The sequence below is a fragment of the Cervus elaphus genome, chromosome 2, assembly GCF_910594005.1.
Source record: "Cervus elaphus chromosome 2, mCerEla1.1, whole genome shotgun sequence".
Classification (NCBI taxonomy): domain Eukaryota; kingdom Metazoa; phylum Chordata; class Mammalia; order Artiodactyla; family Cervidae; genus Cervus; species Cervus elaphus.
Genome location: NC_057816.1, coordinates 23,109,274 through 23,128,272, shown reverse-complemented (window position 1 = coordinate 23,128,272; position 18,999 = coordinate 23,109,274). Strand labels below are relative to the sequence as shown.

Genomic DNA, 18,999 nt, shown 5'->3' with positions numbered 1-18,999 from the left:
ATATCTGAAAGAATATCACCCTATAAATAATCAAACCCTTATCATGATGAGAACACAACACTTAACAAGGCAACTTAGCCATTAGCTTGTTCCTATACTGAAATAAAATCTAACTTCTTAGTTTAGATTTAGTTCCACTTTTGTATACATTATTTGCTATGGATGAGCACCCAGCACATCTACATAGCAGCTCTTCAATTACTTGAAGATGAAAATCAAGTCTCAGCTTCTCTAAGTAAAAATTCCTGGGAGCTTTCACAGTAGAAAAGTTAGAAATTTGACTCTGCAAACATGAGTTTTAATCTCAGATCAGTTATTTTCTAGCTACATGATCAGGTTACTAAAAACTCTCCATGCTTTTTATGTCTTCTTTAACTGAATAAGGTTGTTTCTGAGACTCAAATTTAAAAATAAAAGAAATTAGCATAACACTTGCAACTAGTCAAAAGCTGTTATTTTAATTAAAGCATTTTCATATGGAATAATTTCACTTAAATGGAATAATTTCAATAAAGTCACTTTATATATTTATAATGTTGCTTTAAAAGTACTTAGTTTATTAATGATGCTTTGTAAATTACACCTGCTAGAAGGACACATAAGGTGATAATTAAATAATTGCTTATCCTTTATTAAATAGCTTCTCAGTTTGACATCAGTGCTGACACTTTGGAGACCTGTATTCTATGTTGAAGTCCAACATTCTAACACAGATGAGGAACGCCTCACTGGTGACTGAGTTTATTCTGCTGGGCATCCTGCACACAGACCATGCTCTTTGTCCTGTTTCTGTCCTTCTACATCTTCACCCTTATGGGGAACCTGCTCATCCTACTGGCGATTGTCTCCTCTGCTCGGCTGCACACTCCCATGTACTTCTTCCTGTGTAAACTGTCTGTGTGTGACATATTTTTTCCCTCTGTGAGTTCCCCCAAGATGCTCTTCTACCTCTCAGGGAACAGCCGAGCCATCTCCTACTCAGGCTGCGTGTCCCAGCTCTTCTTCTACCACTTCCTGGGTTGTACCAAATGTTTCCTGTACACGGTAATGGCCTATGATCGCTTTGTTGCCATATGTTACCCTCTGCGCTACACAATAATCATGAGTCACAGAGTGTGTGCCATCCTGGCCATGGGCACCTCGTTTTTGGGGTGTATTCAGGCCACCTTTCCAACTACGCTCACATTCCAATTGCCCTACTGTGGCCCCAATGAGGTGGACTATTACTTCTGCGATATCCCAGTGATGCTAAAGCTGGCTTGTGCAGACACCTCGGCACTAGAGATGGTGGGGTTCATCAGTGTGGGTCTCATGCCCCTCAGCTGCTTCCTTCTCATCCTCACCTCCTATAGCTGCATCGTTTACTCCATTCTTCAAATCCGATCGACCGAAGGCCAACGGCGTGCCTTCTCCACCTGCAGTGCCCACCTCACTGCCATCCTCCTCTCCTTTATGCCAGTGGTTCTCATCTACCTGCAGCCCACCCCTAACCCCTGGCTTAATGCAACTGTTCAGGTCCTGAATAACCTTGTCACCCCCATGCTAAACCCCTTGATCTACAGTTTGAGAAATAAGGAAGTGAAATATTCTCTGAGGAAGGTGCTAGAGGAGATGGCCCTCATTCATGAGAAGTGATAGAGGTCATATCGTATTGCTTATGGAGGACTTTGCACAGAGATATTGTCTCTGCTCCCTTTTACAGATGAAGAAGCTAAGATTAGAAGATATGAAGTGAATTGCTCCAGGTCACATAACTAATAAATTACCCTGCTCAGGAGGGATAATAGGATATCCTACTGCTCCCATTTGGCAATGAAAAACCTAGGCCTTCTGTCGCTCACTCTTTGTCTTCCTCTCCTCCTAATCCTCTCCTGTTCCCTTCTTCCTTACCCTAGCACTTCCTCATCTTGGCTGACATGATTATATGATTAACCTCTCAAATGTCTGCATCAGATAAGCCCTCATTTGATGGTCTAGGGATTGTAGAAAAATGGGAAGGTTTCAACCATATGGCTTCCAGTGGTACTCTGTGACCTCTGAAATGAAAAGAAATTGTGTAGAGGAAAAAGACCTCTGGGTGAGACCTCAGGCCCTTTATCTCCTAATGACTGAATCAGAGGTATCAATGTGCTGTATCACCCACAAAGACTGTCTATTGGTCTTCAACCTGAAAATAAGCCTTGACTGTGATTTGAAGTCGTAGATGAAAGAGAATGTGAAGAATAGATGAAAGAGAATGTGAAGAAGGTAGCCAGGGGGCGTCTGTGAAGGGGTGACTAGCTCTGTTGTTTTTCAGTATTAGAAATTTTAGGTTGTCTTTATAATCCCAAGCACAACCAGCAGTCCATGTAAAATCTAAGCTGCTATTGTTCCATGGTTTTGGATACTCTGCTTACCAGAAAGCTGTGACTTTAGTGCTGCCCCTCTAACTTCCTTTTTTCCTCTGTCTAATGAGCTCAGCATAAGATATGTGCTATTCTAGCCTAGGCAGAAATTTGAAGGAAAGTGAAGGGTGAGATGAGAATAGAAGGCAGTGATGGGAAGAGAACGGAGTGATTGGAAGGGAAGAGAGTGAGTGGTGATTAAAAGAGAAGGGGGTAATGTGAAGAGAAAGATGTGATGAGAAGTTAAATGGGCTCTGGGATGAGAAGAAGAAGAGGTAGAGGCCAGTTGGCTCTCCTTTTGTTTATTTTCAGGATCAGAGTTTAGTCAGGGATTCTCCCACACTTGAACCAGTCACAACATTGTGTTTAAAAGCTCATATCAGGGTGATGAGCTGATGCGTGTTTTTAAAGGGAAGAACATTTTTCCTGCTCATTTCTCTTAAACCCTGTGCCTTTTATTCTAACAGAAATGCTCCTTCCAGAGTCTTTAGTAGAACAATTTCATTCTCATCACTGTTAGTTGCTCAGTCATGTCTGATTCTTTGTGACCCCATGGACTGTACCCCACCAGGCTCCTCAGTCCATGGAAAACTCCAGAGAAGAATACTGGAATGGTATTTCTCTACTCCAGGGGAGTAGATCTCTACTCCAGGGGATCTTCCCGACCCAGGGATGGAAACTGGGTCTCCTACACTGGAAGCATATTCTTTACAGTCTGAGCCATCAGGGAAGCCCACTAAAGACCCAGTTAAAATATTTCCTGTGTGAAACTTTATACTAAGCAAGTCAGGCTCTCATTTCTCTGTGTTTAAAATCAGATTTAGCAAAAACATCCCTCCCTCCATCATGCTAGGATAAGTTTTCGCAAAGCATTTTCCAACAGTGAAAGTAAAGTAGATTCAGGGAAGGTAAGGAGAAAACAAGAGTTAGCTGGGGATTGACTATATGGAATCAACAGTTCATTTGTTGAACAGAAGAAGTTCTGAGTCCCAGATGAGTTTTTTTGTTTGTTTGTTATTAATTTGAGGAAGCAGAACCTCAGTAACAAATCTGTCAGCTATTCCTTTTATTTAGTTATTTATTTTTTGGCTGTGCTGGTCTTTGTTGCTCCATGGGATTTTCTCTAGTTGCAGTGAGTGGGGCTTACTCTCCAGTTGGGATGTGTGGGCCTTTCATGGTGACTTCTCTTACTGTGGGCTTAGTTGCTCCATGGTATGTGGTTTCTCCCTGGATCAGGGATCAAATCCATGTCTCCTGCATTGGCAGGTGGATTCTTTTCCACTGGATCACCAGCGAAGCCCCTGTCAGTTATTTCTAATCTATCCAGTATCTTGAGAATCAAAAGGGCAGATACATCTTCTGGCTCTTGGGATGAAGCTGGAATGGAACAAACCCTTGTTCCCTAAAGAGTTTTTATCAAACAGAGAAAATATGGCAGAAGTCATGTTTTCTACTCATTCAGTAATAATTTTTGGATCCCACATTCCTACTTTGCTTTCCTAAATAAGGTGGTTTGCCTTCATTGCCAACTGGAACTCTTCCCAGAACTGGACTTCTCTCTTCTGTTTCAGGACTTTAAGGAGATAGAGTCCTGATCCTTTCCTCCAGACTCCATTAATTTTACTCTGTGCCTTGACCATGCTTAATTACATCTCTGGAGCCAAACTCTTCTAACTCTATTGCCACCTCTCATCTCAGACATCCATTTGGAAGCTATCAGCTATCACTGTCATTGGTCATCTATCTGTTTGAATTGTCTTTGGTTGCTTAGTCCCAGGATTATCTAAAATACCTACTCCAAACCAATAGATTACTCTTAGCCTTTCTACTAAAGTTTCCTACCTATTTGTAGCCCTTGTTCTGGTTAAAACAGAGGTATTTAACACAGCTTGTTAAGTGAGGCATGTTAAACTCTGAAAGTACAATGTGAGACAGAACTATATCATGACTCAAAACCAGTTCTGTAAAGAAAAGTAACAAAATAAGTTACATTGTTTAGTTTCTGACTATGTGCCAATAAATTCTCTTTAAAAATTTTGTACATTATTAATTGGCTATATTAACATCTCAACATGTTGAATACCATTCACATTTTTCCAGATGTAGGAACTGAACTCCAGAATGGGTAAATAACATCTCTAAAATCGTATTGAATCAGAGGAACTGTAATTGAAGGTGTGTGTGTGTGTGTGTGTGTGTGTGTGTGTGTTCTTAGTAGCTCAGTCATTTCTTACTCTTTGTGACCCCATTTATTGTATCATGCCAGAATCCTCTGTCCATGGGGATTCTCCAGGCAAGAATACTGGAGTGGGTAGCCATTTAATTCTCCAGGGGAATCTTCCAAACCCAGGGACTGAACCCAGGTCTCCAGCATTGCAGGTAGATTCTTTACCATCTGAGCCACCAAGGAAGGTAGGATATATCATACCCCAAATTAAAGATATTTTTTGGATTGTATATGAAACATTAATGTATAAGTAAAATCATGATGAAGCAGAAAGAAGTACACAAATTTTGTCTACGATTTTTAATTTGTGTAGTTCTGTGAGATCAAGCTACTTGAAAGTTTTCAAAGTGAGTAGACAATGTAGATATTAAAAAGAAATAGAGTTGTCATTTACATCAAGGACCTAGTATTGATGTGTATATACATATATTATATATATATATATATATATATATATACACACATATATACAATAAAATACATATACAATATTTCATGATGTGATAATTTTAAAAACAAGTAACATTTTCAAGTACTTGCTGTCTACCATCCAATATATTAAAACAGTTCAGTTCAGTTCAGTCGCTTAGTCATGTCCAACTCTTTGTGATCCAATGGACTGTAGCATGCCAGGCTTCCCTGTTCATCACCAACACCCAGAGCTTGCTCAAACTTATGTCCATCTAGTCAGTGATCTCATCCAACCATCTCATCTTCTGTTGTCCCCTACTCCTCATGTCTTCCATCTTTCCCAGCATCAGGGCCTTTTCTAATGAGTCAGTTCTTTGTATCAGGTGGTCAAAGCATTGGAGCTTCTGCTTCACTATCAGTCCTTCCGATGAAGATTCAGGATTGATTTCCTTTAGTATTGATTGGCTTGATCTCCTTGCATTCATAGGGACTCTCAAGAGTCTTCTCCACACCACATTTCAAAAACATCACTACTTTGGTGTTCAGCTTTCTTTATGGTCCAAATCTCACAACCATACATGACTCCTGGAAAAACCATAGCTTTGACTCTATGGGCCTTTGTCATACATATATTAAATATTCCACTCTATTTTTATTAAATATACTAATATTATTAATATTAACTATATTTAATATACTAAATATCCCACTCTATTTTTCTCATTTAATTCTTATAATTACTTTGTGAAGTTACAATTGTTACTATTCAACATTTAAATGGTCAGGGTATCAACATTTAAGGCAGTACTTTAGAAAAGAGCATAGCAGTGCTGAAAATTAGGAGGTGTAAAGCTAGTTATCATACACAGGTATGTCTAATAATAATTCTGTCAACATTCTATAGTGTCCTTTACAAAATAATGGATTTAAAATAATCTGGATAGGAAAACTATCACCTTCCTTTTGTACTGTTTCTTTGAATATTAAAGGAGGTCAGGAGAGAATGAGATGGCAGAGGAGTAGGTGGATGTGGAGTTCATCTCTGTTCACAGACACGTCAGGAATACACCTTCCGATACAGAAGCACATGCAAAACATCAGCTGAGAGAAGACAGGAGTACTTGACCAGTGGACAAAATATATAGAACCATACAAAACTCAGTAGAATGAAGAAACTAGGGAGCAAAACAGGAGTGTTAGTAGGATTGGACCTGCCCTTGGTGGGTGGGGGAACTGAAGCAGGGGTCCCATCACCACATTGGGGCAATTGTCTGAGTCAGAGGAGAAACATTTAAGGTTGAGAGAGAAACAGCTGATCTGTGGCAGCCTAAATGGAATAAGACTCAGACAGCCCTAGCTGCAACCATACATACTCCAGACAGGGATGCAGGTCTCATGGAAGGCACAGTAGCTGGCAGCTAGAGTTTAGGGATTGTGGAGCAATCCCAGGGCGAGTGGGCTGCTGTTGATTGCAGACAGATTGAGGGGATGTGAGGGAGGAGATTGTGGTGGGAAATGCCTGTGGAGGAGACCTGGGCAGCCATGGAAGCAAGGGGATACTGCTGAGTCACGTGTAGGGGGTGGAACCATCACTATAACCTCTCTCTCCCCATAGGCCAGCATCGGCAGCTGAACAGTAGAGAAGCTGGCCCATAAAACACCAGACACAATGAACTACAGAGTAGGACCCCAGCCAGGGGGGCCCTCTTTGTGTCTGATGTGCCGAACAACAGAAAAGGACCCCAGGTAAGGGAGCCCTCTAAGTGCCTGAATGGGCAGAGCTACAGAGGAAGACTGGCCAAAGAGGACTTTTGGTCGCCAGCTACAAGAGGCTTGAAAAAAAGACTTGATAGGGCCATAAGTCCTGTGGTGGAGGCAGTCCGTGTGCCTGCACATTTGGCACCCACAAGCAGCTGAACTACCTTCACACTCAACTCTCACTGGGGCAGTGCTGCCACAGGCAAAAAAAAAAAAAAAAAAACCCTTGTATCTATGTGAGCCGCTTTTCTTTGGCCGTGTCCAACTTTTTACAACCCTATCGACTGTGGCCTGCCAGGCTTCTCTGTCCAGGAGGTTCTCCAGGAAAGAATACTAAAGTATATTGGCCAATACTGATTGCCTTACCCTTCTAGAGCACTATATTTTCTGCTGCCCTAGCTGCCAACTCCCCTGAGGACCTGGTGCTGCCAGGACCCCTAGGCCCCAAGCAGCTGCACCACCTCCGCACCTGGCCCTCACAAGGGCAAACCCAAGTCCTCCAGGGCAGACTCAGGAGCAAACCCCAGTGGACGACCCACATGCAGAGGCGGAAATAAAACAGCAATTGAAACCCAGGGGCAGTGTGGCTAAGGAAAAAGCCTTCCCACCAGTGTACAGGCTTCAGATTAAGTCCACATGATCATCTAGGCAGACTCTGTGTCTGAATATAAAAAAGGTCATTGAGAGCTCCCACAAAAGAAAACACACTAGTTCTGATAGCTGTGGACATTGGAGGCAAGAACACATATGAGTAGGACCAGATTAGTATTTGAGCTGCCCCAGAGCAGGTCCAGAGGTCAGCACAGTGTTGGAGGGCATTCTAGGGAAGTAAGGTGAACTGTGATTCTCAGTGAAGGAAAGGACTCTGACAGTAGTGACTCAAGAAAAACATTTATTATTCTCATGTGTTGACTTGTTCTCTAAATTCTTTCAATTTTTTTTTCTTCTTCTTCTTCTTCTACCCCCCCACCCCGCCCCTTTGTATCCCCTCTGTTGCAGTTATCGACTTTATTGGTATTATGACACTATGAAATGCGATTAAGCTTTTGAGCCTTTTTTTTTTTTTCTTCTCAGTCACATTTTTTTTATTATTCTTATAAACCTCTGCCTCTACAATGGGCTTTTGCAGTTCTGTGGACTGCCCCACCCCCCATTTTTTCTTTCTTTTCTCTTTTCTTAATTTTAATTTTTAACTTTATAAATTTATTATTATTTCTTCTATATTTATTCCTTTGTTTGCTTTTCCTACTGTACTAGTCCCCTTGCAGTTAATCTTTAATGTATAAAAATCTTCTTTTCTATCTCTTTAACTTTGCATATCTATTATTTCCTTCTTTTCTTTGTTTCCTTTCCTCTCAACATATATGTTATTTTATTTTCATTGCTGTATTCCCCAACTGGAATCTTGCTTTACTTTTGTTTTCTAGTTTGTGCTTTAGTTAGTTTTGTTTTGGTAGATATGATTTTTAGTTTCCTTTGTTCACTGGGTCAATCTACTGCACTTTATTTTTGTTGGACTGTCTCAATTTTGTTTATGGGTATATATGCATATGTGTATATTCAGTCACAACTTTTATTGTTGCTATAAATCTCTGTCTTTGCGTCGGGCATTTGCAGTTCTGTGGAGTTTTCCTTTTTTTTTTTTTTTTCTATTTTCTCTCTACTTACATTTTTTTTTCTCTTTTTAAAACTTTAATTTATAATTTTTTTAAACCTATCATGTTTTTTCTATATTTATTTATTTGTTTGCCTTTCTAATTGTTATTTTCCCCTTGCAGTTAAACTCTAGTGTATATAAATCTTATTCATCTAACTGTCTTTAACTTTGCATACCTATTCTTTCTTTGTTTTCTTTCTTTCCTTTCCTCTCAACATATTTGTTAGTTTTGTTCTCGTTGCTTTATTCCACACTTGGCACATTGCTTTAGTTTTGTTTTCCAGTATGTGCTTTAGTTAACTTTGTTCATAACTGGTAAATATATTTTTTTTATTTCTTTTATTCATCAGGTCAATCTACAGTACTTTATTTTTGTTGAACTGATTTGACTTTGCTCATCAGTGTATATGTATATGAGTATATTCCATTATTTTAATTATTTGCCTAATTTTGTAACTGCCATTTGTCTGGAGCTCATCTTTGTTTTATCATTTTTGGGTATTTGTTTTATCTCACTTAATGCCATAACAAACCATTGTGGAATCTTTCTTCCTAGCCAGAGATCAAGCCCTGAGCCTTTGGAGTGGGAGCACTGACTCTAAGACCCTAGACTACCAGAGAACTAACACCAGGGAGAATCAAATAGTGAGAACTCACACTAAGGAAACCACTTGAATAAAAGACCTGGCATCACCCAACCACCAGTACCACCCTGTGCAAGACTCCTCATCTAAAAAACAGACAAAACAAAAGTACAAACCCAGTCATCAGAAGACAAATTCACTACCTCACTCAGCCTTTCCCATAAGAAGAAAAACAAACAAACACACAAAAAACCTCAGCACAAATCTCACCCTATGTGACAATTACACAAACCACTGGACCAACTTTAGAAAGGCAGAAACCAAAAGGAAGAAAGTATTCAACCTTGAAGCTGAGGAAAAGGAGACCTCAAACACTATAAGTTAAGAAAAATAATGAAAAGTCAGAGAAACACTACACAAATGAAGGAACAAACTAGAAATACAGAAGTCCAAGTAAATGGAGAGGAAATAGGCAAACTGCCTGAAAAAAATTCAGAATAATGATAGTAAAGATGATCAAAAACCTAGAAAACAGAATGGAGAAAATGCAAGAATGAATTAAAGATCCAGAAGACTTAGAGAATAAACATATGCACACAAACAACACAATTGCTGAAATTGAAAATGCTACAGAATGAATCAATAGCAGACTATCTGAAGCAGAAAAACAAATCCGTGAGCTGGAAGATAAAAGGTGGAAATAGCTTCTAAAGAGGAGAATAAGTGAAATGAAATACATGAATGAAAAAAATGCAAAGATCTGAGGATAGTCGCAGAGACCTCTGGAACAATATAAAACACAACAATATTGGAATCTCAGGGGTCCCAGAAGAAGAAGAGAAAAAGAAAGGATATGACAAAATTTTTGAAGAGATTATAGTTGAAAATTTCCCCAACATGGAAAAGGAAATAGTCAATCAAGACCAAGAGGCCAAAGAGTCCCATATAAGATAAACCCAAGGACAAACACAGCACACACATACTAATCAAACTAACAGAAGCTAAATACAAAGAAATAATATTAAAAGAAGCAAGAGAAAATCAACAAGTAACATTCAGGGAAACCCCATATGCTTAATACCTAATCTTTCAGCAGAAATGCTGCAGGCCAGAAACGAATGGCAGGATATATTTAAAGTAATGAAAGGGGAAAATCCAGAACCAAGATTACTGTACTCTGCAAGGATCTCATTCAGAATTGATGGAGAAATCAAAAGCTTTTCAGACAAGCAAAAGTTAAGAGAATTCAGTACCACCAAACCAGCTTTACAACAAATGTTAAAGGGAATTATGTAGTCAGGAAACATAAGAGAAGAAAAAAGGTCTATAAAATCAACCCCAAGGAATTAATAAAATGGCAATAGGAATATATATATATATATCAAGTAGCTATATAACATCCAGCTAAAGACTAGTGGTGGGGGGAGGAGGGCACTCTTTCTGCCCCCTTCTGATGTCTATGTCAAAAGCTTTTTCTATATCTTTTATACTTTAATAAAACTTTATTCAACAAAAGCTCTTAGCCATCTAGCCTCATCACTAGCCCTGGATTGAATTCTTCTCCTCCGGAGGCAAAGAATCCAGGTATCTTTCATGGCTCAGCAGCAACTTTTCAATTCCTTCCCTCAAAAGGTGTCAGTGTCATTCACATGGCTCAAAAAAGCAAAAATTACTAAGAAAAACTAACCTGTGCAAGTAAAATACTCTGACTTGATTTCCCTCCTTTTGAAGAAAATCCAAATGATAGACAGGCTTATTGTAAAATAAAAAGCACTTAAACTGATTAACTATCAGCAAACTTGCCTCTCTTAAATTTAAATTGCCACACTTAATTATTACAAACTGTATTTTTAAATATATTTATTAATTTTTTCAAATAAGTAAAATATAAAATTAATTGTCAAGACAGTTTACCTTCTCTGAAAATGAACACATTTACCTGAATTTTTAAGCTCATGAGATTAAACATTAGTGACCTCACTAACCCACCATTTGCTGTTGTTGTTGCTCAGTTGCTAAGTTGTGCCAACTGTTTTGCAACCACACAGACTGTAACCCGCCAGGCTCCTCTGTCCATGACATTCTTCAGGCAAGAATACTGGCGTGGGTTGCTATTTCCTCCTTCAAGGGATCTTCTCAACCCAGGGATTGAGCTCGAGTCTCTTGCATTGTCAGGTGGTTTCTTTATACTGAGCCACCAGGGAAGTCCTACCCTTGGGAAACCTCAAATATTTATAAAATACATAACAGAGTGAGTGGATGGAGATCTGAAACGTTTCCAAATGACTTGACATACGAACTTGCTTAGACACACCTTTGTTATTATAGGGGAAACAAGCTGGAAACAGAACATAAAAAATAAAAAAATAAAAAAAAAGGAAACTCCAACCAAGATCAACTATTTTAAATAAATATAACTGTTTCAGTGAAAAAGAAGCATGTTGATATTAGTGGTCAGGAGATGGGAGATGAGTGGTCATTTTAACCATAAGACAGAGATTTAGCCATGCCAAACAACTAAAAAATTTTTAAAAAATTTAAAAAATGCAACAAATCAGCTATGCTAAATTTCACAACACCCAAATATTGAGTGGAGATTAGGAAAATGATATATTAATATTGTTAAAGTATCTTGGAAATTATTTTCATTATATCTTCACACATCATATTGAGGGTTTTTAAGGTAGTATTTTTCCTTTTAAAAAAATCCAACATGCTTTTCAGTAAAGTCAGTGCCAAAATTTGGTGTATTCGCCAAAATTTGTTTCAAGCTATCATTATACTAACCAGCAGGACTTTGAGGCTTAGTACCAGGAACTGCATATGGAAGTAGCACTTGGAAATCCACAGAAACAGGAGTGATTTAGTTGTTCTCAAGTTCTCCAGTTCTGTTGATTTAACTGTTTCAAAAAGCCCAATAACTTGAGCTTTCATCCTATCCAAAGAAACCCTGTGAGCTCCATGATATATCTAGGCCCTTCCAGGAAGGAGAGGGGAGTCATACATAAGGACTTTATCCATCATTTTTCTTCTCTAAATTCCTATTGCCTAACTGAGTTTCAAATGCTCTTAACAATTTTATTACTTGTACCTGCTGCCTTCTTCTTTCCTGGTTCCAAATGCGACCACAACTTTTTTCACCTTCATTTCCCAAAACACTACTAATTTACAGTCATGTACATCATAGCTTTATCAAAGATTTATAGAAAGTGAAATACACTTACAGTCCTCTACAGAAAGCATACAGATTCAGAACAACATTTGTCTCCTAATGCTCATGAATACTTTCCACACAAGACCTCTTATTTGTTGACCATGTGTCTTGTTGAGGTCTGTCCTAATGACGTGACATATTCTCTTAATAAAAAAATCTCAAATTCAGTTTTCTTAATTAAAAAAAAAAAAAACAGTAGCTTCCTATTTGAGTCAATCATCTCACCAATACACTAGCCCAAAAGACCTTCTTTACGCACCCAAATAAACCCATGAAACTCTTTGCCTAAACAAGCAAACAACAAAAAAGCAACAAACAGCAGGAGAGAAATTCATGTATTTCCCTGAATAAACAAATGTTAAGCTTCAAATTTAAAATGTCTTCTCATTAATGATTGTACTGAAGGAAATAGAATAGAATGAAGTGGATGTAAACAAACTACAAAAGTAGCAGACTTAAAATTAGAAGGCTAACTGTTTAGTCCAGATTTTCTCTTTATGAAGCTGTGACATTAAATCATTAACCATTCTGAGCTTCATTTCACCATCTATAAAATAAATATATTGATATGATCTGTCATTTGCTGCTTTCATTGAACTAAAGTAAAAAGAAAACACTTGCCCAAAGAAGCTTGATGCAAAATATTTAGAGATGCAAAATAAATTATAGTCAATATCTTAATGAAGGCTTCAATCTCTGACATTTAAAGGAGACACAGTCTTCCTAGTCAGAGAATAGAAAACTGGGAGTAAAATCATAATAGTATTTGATACATGCTTCTAAAGCATGTGGAGGATATGCACAACTCCAATAAAATGATGATACTCTAGAAAATCTAGATGATTGCTGCTCTAGAAAATCTAGATGATTTTCATCATTGCTCCTTCATTATATTAAAGGGATCTCAAACTTGATCACTTGGAGACCATTTTTTTTTTCCAGTAAAAATTAAAACTTTGAAATGAAGTTAGAAAATAACAGATATGTTACATTTATAATTTAATTTTAATAACTAAGTGGAAAACTGGAGGAGATATTGTGCAAATCATTTGGGGAAAAAAGAAGTCCCAGACAGAAAAACTGGAAATATATTACTGAGAGAAAACTTAAATTTCCTTAGGCATGTTATTTTAAAAAAGAGAAAAACAAGGCCATGACTAAAAATATTTAATTGAACACACAGAATCTCCTTGTCCTGTACTATATGCACAGAAAGATAATGTCTCTGATCAAAACTCTGCCACACATAGGGTTTTTCTCAAAGCAAGTTTAAGATCTTTGTTCCTCAAGCTGTAAATTAAGGGATTCATCATCAGAAACATATTTGTGTAAAAGACAGGATATTTTCCCATCATCCGCAGATACAGAAGATGGTTTGAGATACACAAATGCACTTGATCCAAAGAACAGAGAAACAGCAATGATGTGGGAATTGCTGATGCTGAAGGCTTTGGACCTGCCCTCTGTGGACTTGATGTGGAGGATGTTGGAGAAGATGAGGCCATAAGAGATAAAGATGGTGAGCCTGGGCACAGTGGTATTGATGCCTGACATGATGATAACTTCCAGCTCAAGGATGTAGGTACCTGTGCAGGAGAGCTGGAGGAGAGGATAGATGTCACACAAATAATGGTTGATGGTGTTTGCATCACAGAAGGTCAGTCTCAGCATACATCCAATGAGGGTCATTGCTTTAAAAAATGCCATCAGGTAGGAACCAAACATAAGGCTGAAACACACTTTAGGGGACATGGCAATGTTATACAAGAGTGGGTTACAGATGGCCATGCAGCGATCATAGGCCATTGATGTCAGCACATAACTTTCAGAAATACCAAAAACCACAAAAAGTAAAGCTGGGTCATGCACCCCATGTAGGAGATAATCTTCTTCTCTGATATGATGTTGATCAGCATTTTCGGTGTAAAAACAGAAGAATAACAGAGACCTATGAAGGACAAATTAAAGAGGAAAAAGTACATAGGTGTGTGCAGGTGTGAACTCAGCCCATATAGGATGATCAAGCTCAAATTTGCCATCACGGTGACCATATACATTACTAGAAACAGGAGAAACAGGGGGAGTTGAAGAACTGATTGGTCTGTTAATCCCACTAAAATGAACTGAGTGTCAAAAGAATCATTCCCTGGAGCCATTTTTCTCTAAGGGGATCTGTGAAAACAGGGGAGAAAGTTTCATAGAAGAAAAAGAGTATTTCTCACATCTCCTCACATAAGTGATATATGCACTGGGAATGACGGTGGGTAGCCCAGACTGAACCCATAGAATTTACATACTATTACCATGGAAATGAGTGACAAGAATATCCTTTATAAATGCTTTATAAACTAAGTAGCAAAAAGCATCAAATTTAGCCTTTTACCCAAAAGTATAATGGAAAAGAAGTTTGAGCCAGGACAGAATCTTCATTCTCTCATCTCACCATTATTTCATTCATTTGGACTCCTCTTCTTTTGGTAGTAACCCCCAAAGCCTGCTTTTGTCTCTAGTGTGGATAAGAATTTACAGGGTAGGAACCAAAAAATTTTGCTTCTAATTAAAACAAAAAAGGAATGAAGAAAAAGAACACAAGAGCAACCAAAGTCTAGAAAAGGATAAGTCACTCCATGTATCACAGACTAAAAGCTATAAACGTAGAAGAAAGAGCATTCCATCCATGGAGAGGGAACTTACTAAGAAACTGCATCACATGTATCCCTTAATAATTCTGAACAATCTCTTCTCTCCTTTCAGACAAATTTCTCTGCAAGATTCAGTTGAATCTCAGGACTTCACAAATAGGAAATGAACTGTCATATCTGAGTCTCCATCTTGTCATATCCCAGTCTCCATCTTGGACAAGGAAAACATGAATATAAATGAAGTTTGGAAATTCACTCTCTTAAGCCAGAATATCCCAGGGCTTTCTTCTTAGTGATTTTACCCCATGGTCCTGGAAAGTCATTTTCAGATTCTGAGGCTTTGGTTTCATTTTTTTCTAAGAAAAAGTCACCTGTAATTAATTTCTGATATGTCAGGGAATGTTTGATGGGAGGATTCCTACGTGCTGTCTCTCATGAATCCTTTGTCCCTCTTCAAGCGGAACAGCACGCTGGTCCCAGGGACTGAGGTCATTGTGTGAGGCAGGCTTGGCTCTCCTTTAGTAACCATTCTCTTTAGGACAAAACTGCTTAGTCTCGTTCCCCTTTCTTGATATATGGATTGTGTCCTGACCTTGTGACTAACATTAGCCCTTGTTCCCTTGGTAATGGTTGCTGCACATTTGGTTTTCTGATCTCTATCATTCCCGAAAGAAGTTTCTTGTACCACAGCCTATATATACTCATAGGAAAATCATTAAAGCACGTTTGCTCCATCAGAGCTTAGGTCCCCTGGTCTTTTTCTCTCTCTCTCTCTGTCTCTCTTTTACTTTCTTATCGTCGACTCCGTACCACCAGGTTCTGGTCCATTAAAGGACCCCAACACTGATATACCTTAGAAATCTTTCAGAATTATAGATCATAATTTTGTTATGATTTTCATCCTATCCAGTAGCAGAAAACAATCAATGGACTCTAATATCATTTTTGGCACATAGTAAATCACAGAGGATTTTAATGTGAGTGTAATGATACAACGCATTCAGTTATAGCCATGGAAGCAGCTTGTCCAGTCTCTTCCCCTAGGGAACAGTTTCTACATTTAATAGGGAGCTATGGGGATTGTCTTTACAATCTGTCTTTAGTCCCTTATAGCTTCAATATTTTGCACAAGTTTTTCCTTCACTGTAGGGATTGTGCATCCTCCAAGGGACAGTCAAAAAAAAAAAAAAAAAAAAACAATTTCCCATCAAGAAGATGGCAGAACATCAAGCCTTAGAATCTCTTTCCCGTCATGAACACACTGACTCAAAAACAATTTATGTCAGATTCCCTCTGTAAAAAATCCAAAACTTAGTTGAAAGGATCTTGAGCACAGTTCAATCATGATACCAGTTATATTGACTCTGTTAAGAAAATTTAAGATATGTCTTCCATATACCTATGGACGTCCAGAACAAAGTGATTTGGACAAAATCACCATTTCCCAGGTTCTCCCTGGGAAGAGAGAAATACACAATACATCCAAAGCTCCAACTTTTCTAGGGGCCATCCAGAAGACTGGCTTCTGTATAGCCTGTGTCAGAAAGCAGGACAGGCACAGGATATGGCTTAATCTAGCTGTCTGAGGTGAGAGAAGAGAGACAGCGGTTTATGCTAAAACTCTCTGTAGCCACCCACCTCACTTTGGTTTAACACAGCTAGAAGTAGAAAACACTTTTACTACAGCTTCTCCTTATAAAGGAAAAGGGGCCCTGTGCAGCCACTAACACAACTTACCTAGGGGCTGCCAGAGGAATTGACTTTACTCTCCCATATTAACGGTCTAATGGGACCCTGACATTCTCCTGACTCCTGGGATCTACTAAAAACTAGGAAAGTGGATTGTACTATCACAAGATTGAGAGATCTGCCTTTTCTAACCATGCTTATTAATAGGGTCAGCTCCAGTACAAGGCCAGTTCATGAGGATTAAAATAGTCTGCTATTTTTGTCTGTGTGCAGATATGACTGCAGAAAGTCAAGGAAAAATAAAGAAAAGTTCAATAACATTTAAAAAAGAAACATTCCAAGAAAGTGAGCATATGGAGTGGACCCAATGAAATGGAGGTGTATTACTTACATGACAGAGAATTCCTTTAACTGTCATAAAGATGTTCAGTGTAGTCACAGAACAATAGATGAACAAAGTGTGACTTTTACCTTCAAAGAGTACCAAACAGAAATGATGAAGTAAAAAACATGATAATTGAACTGAAAATTTCACTGGAAGGTCAAAACCACAGACAGAACAAAAAAAGGAAAAGATTATAGAACTTGGGAAAATTGAAACAATTCAGTAAATGGAGTGACTAGATAAAAGAATGAAAAATAATGTCAAAAGTCTAAGATTTATGGAATGTATTATATCACATGACACACAGGAATTACAGGGATCACCAAAAGAGAAAAATGTGAGTAATAATCTAAAAGAGTTCCCAAAGAAAAACTAGCTGGAAAAAAAAAAAAATCCCCAAATCTCTGCAAGGAACTGGACATCCCAAACCAGGAAACAAAAATATTCCAAATAAGACAATCCCAAAGAAATCCACCACAAGGGACATTACAATTAAGTTATCAGAAGTCAAAGAAAGTTTTTTATTGAAATATATTTGATTTAAAATGCTACGTAATTTTAGGTGTACCATATAGTGATTCAGTATTTTTATAGAGTATACTGCACTTAAAGCTATGTAAAAATATTGACTATGTGCTTCACTGTATATCTTTGTTGTTTATTTATTTTGTACATACTGGTATGTATCTCCTAATCCCCTCCTTCTATATTTTCATTTACCCTTTCCCTCTCCTTATTGATAATCACCAATTTGGTCTCTATATCTGTGAGAATGTCTGTGTTCTGTTATATTCATTTTTTTCTTTTATTTTTTATATTACACATATAACTGATAACATACCATATTGATCTTTGTGTTAGCTCACTGAATATACTATTCTCTAGGGACCAGCTTTATGACTGCAAATGGCAAAATTTCATTCTTTTGCATGACAAGTATAATATATATATATATATATATATATATATATATATATATATATATTGAGCCATTAAATGTACTTGTGTATGATGTATGTATGTATATATATATATTATATATATATATATATATTCACATATATACATATAATTCATTTACTGATGCACATTTAGGTGGCCTCCACATCGTTGCTATTGAAAATAATGCTGCTGTGAACACTGATTGCATGTATTTTTTCATATTACTCTTTTCATTTTCTTCAGATATATACTGATTGTTGTATCATAAAGCAGGTTTATTTCTAGTTTTGTGATGAACTTCTGTACCTTTTTCCAAGGGCTTCCCTGGTGGCTCAGAAGGTAAAGAATCTACCCAAAATACAGGGGACCCGGGTTCGTCTTGTCCAACACCACAGTTCAAAAGCATCAATTCTTCACTGCTCAGCTCTCTTTATAGTCCAACTCTCACATCCATGCATGACTACTGGAAAAACCTAGCCTTGACTAGAGGGACCTTTGTTGACAAAGTAACATCTCTGCTTTTTAATATGCTGTCTAGACTGGTCATAACTTTCCTTCCAGGATTAAGTGTCTTTTAATTTCATGGCTATAATCATTATCTGCAGTGATTTTGAAGCCCCCAAAAAACAAAGTCAGCCATTGTTTCCATCGTTTCCCCATCTATTTGCCATGAAGTGATAGGACTGGATGCCATGATCTTAGTTTTCTAAATGTTGAGTTGTTAACTAAGTTTTTCACTCCCCTCTTTCACTTTCATCAAGAGGCTCTTTAGTTCTTCAGTTTCTGCCATAAGGGTGGTGTCATCTGCATACATGAGGTTATTGATATTTCTCCTGGCAATCTTGATTCCAGCTTGTACTTCCTCCAGCCCAACGTTTCTCATGATATACTATGCATATAAGTTAAATAAACAGGGTGACAATATACAGCCTTTATATACTTCTTTCCTGATTTGGAACCAGTCTGTTGTTCCATGTCCATTTCTAACTCTTGCTTCCTGACCTGCATACAGATTTCTCAAGAAGCAGATCAGATGGTCTGGTATTCCCATCTCATTAAGAATTTTCCAGAGTTTGTTGTGGTCCACACAGTAAAGCCTTTGGCAT

General features: G+C 37.9%; 2 pseudogenes; one reads left to right on the top strand and one right to left on the bottom strand.

The window, feature by feature from the left end:
• Positions 1–713: 713 nt before the first annotated feature.
• Positions 714–1,635, top strand: LOC122705139 (annotated as a pseudogene).
• An 11,829-nt stretch (positions 1,636–13,464) lies between these two features.
• LOC122675588 lies at positions 13,465–14,391 on the bottom strand (annotated as a pseudogene).
• Positions 14,392–18,999: the final 4,608 nt, after the last annotated feature.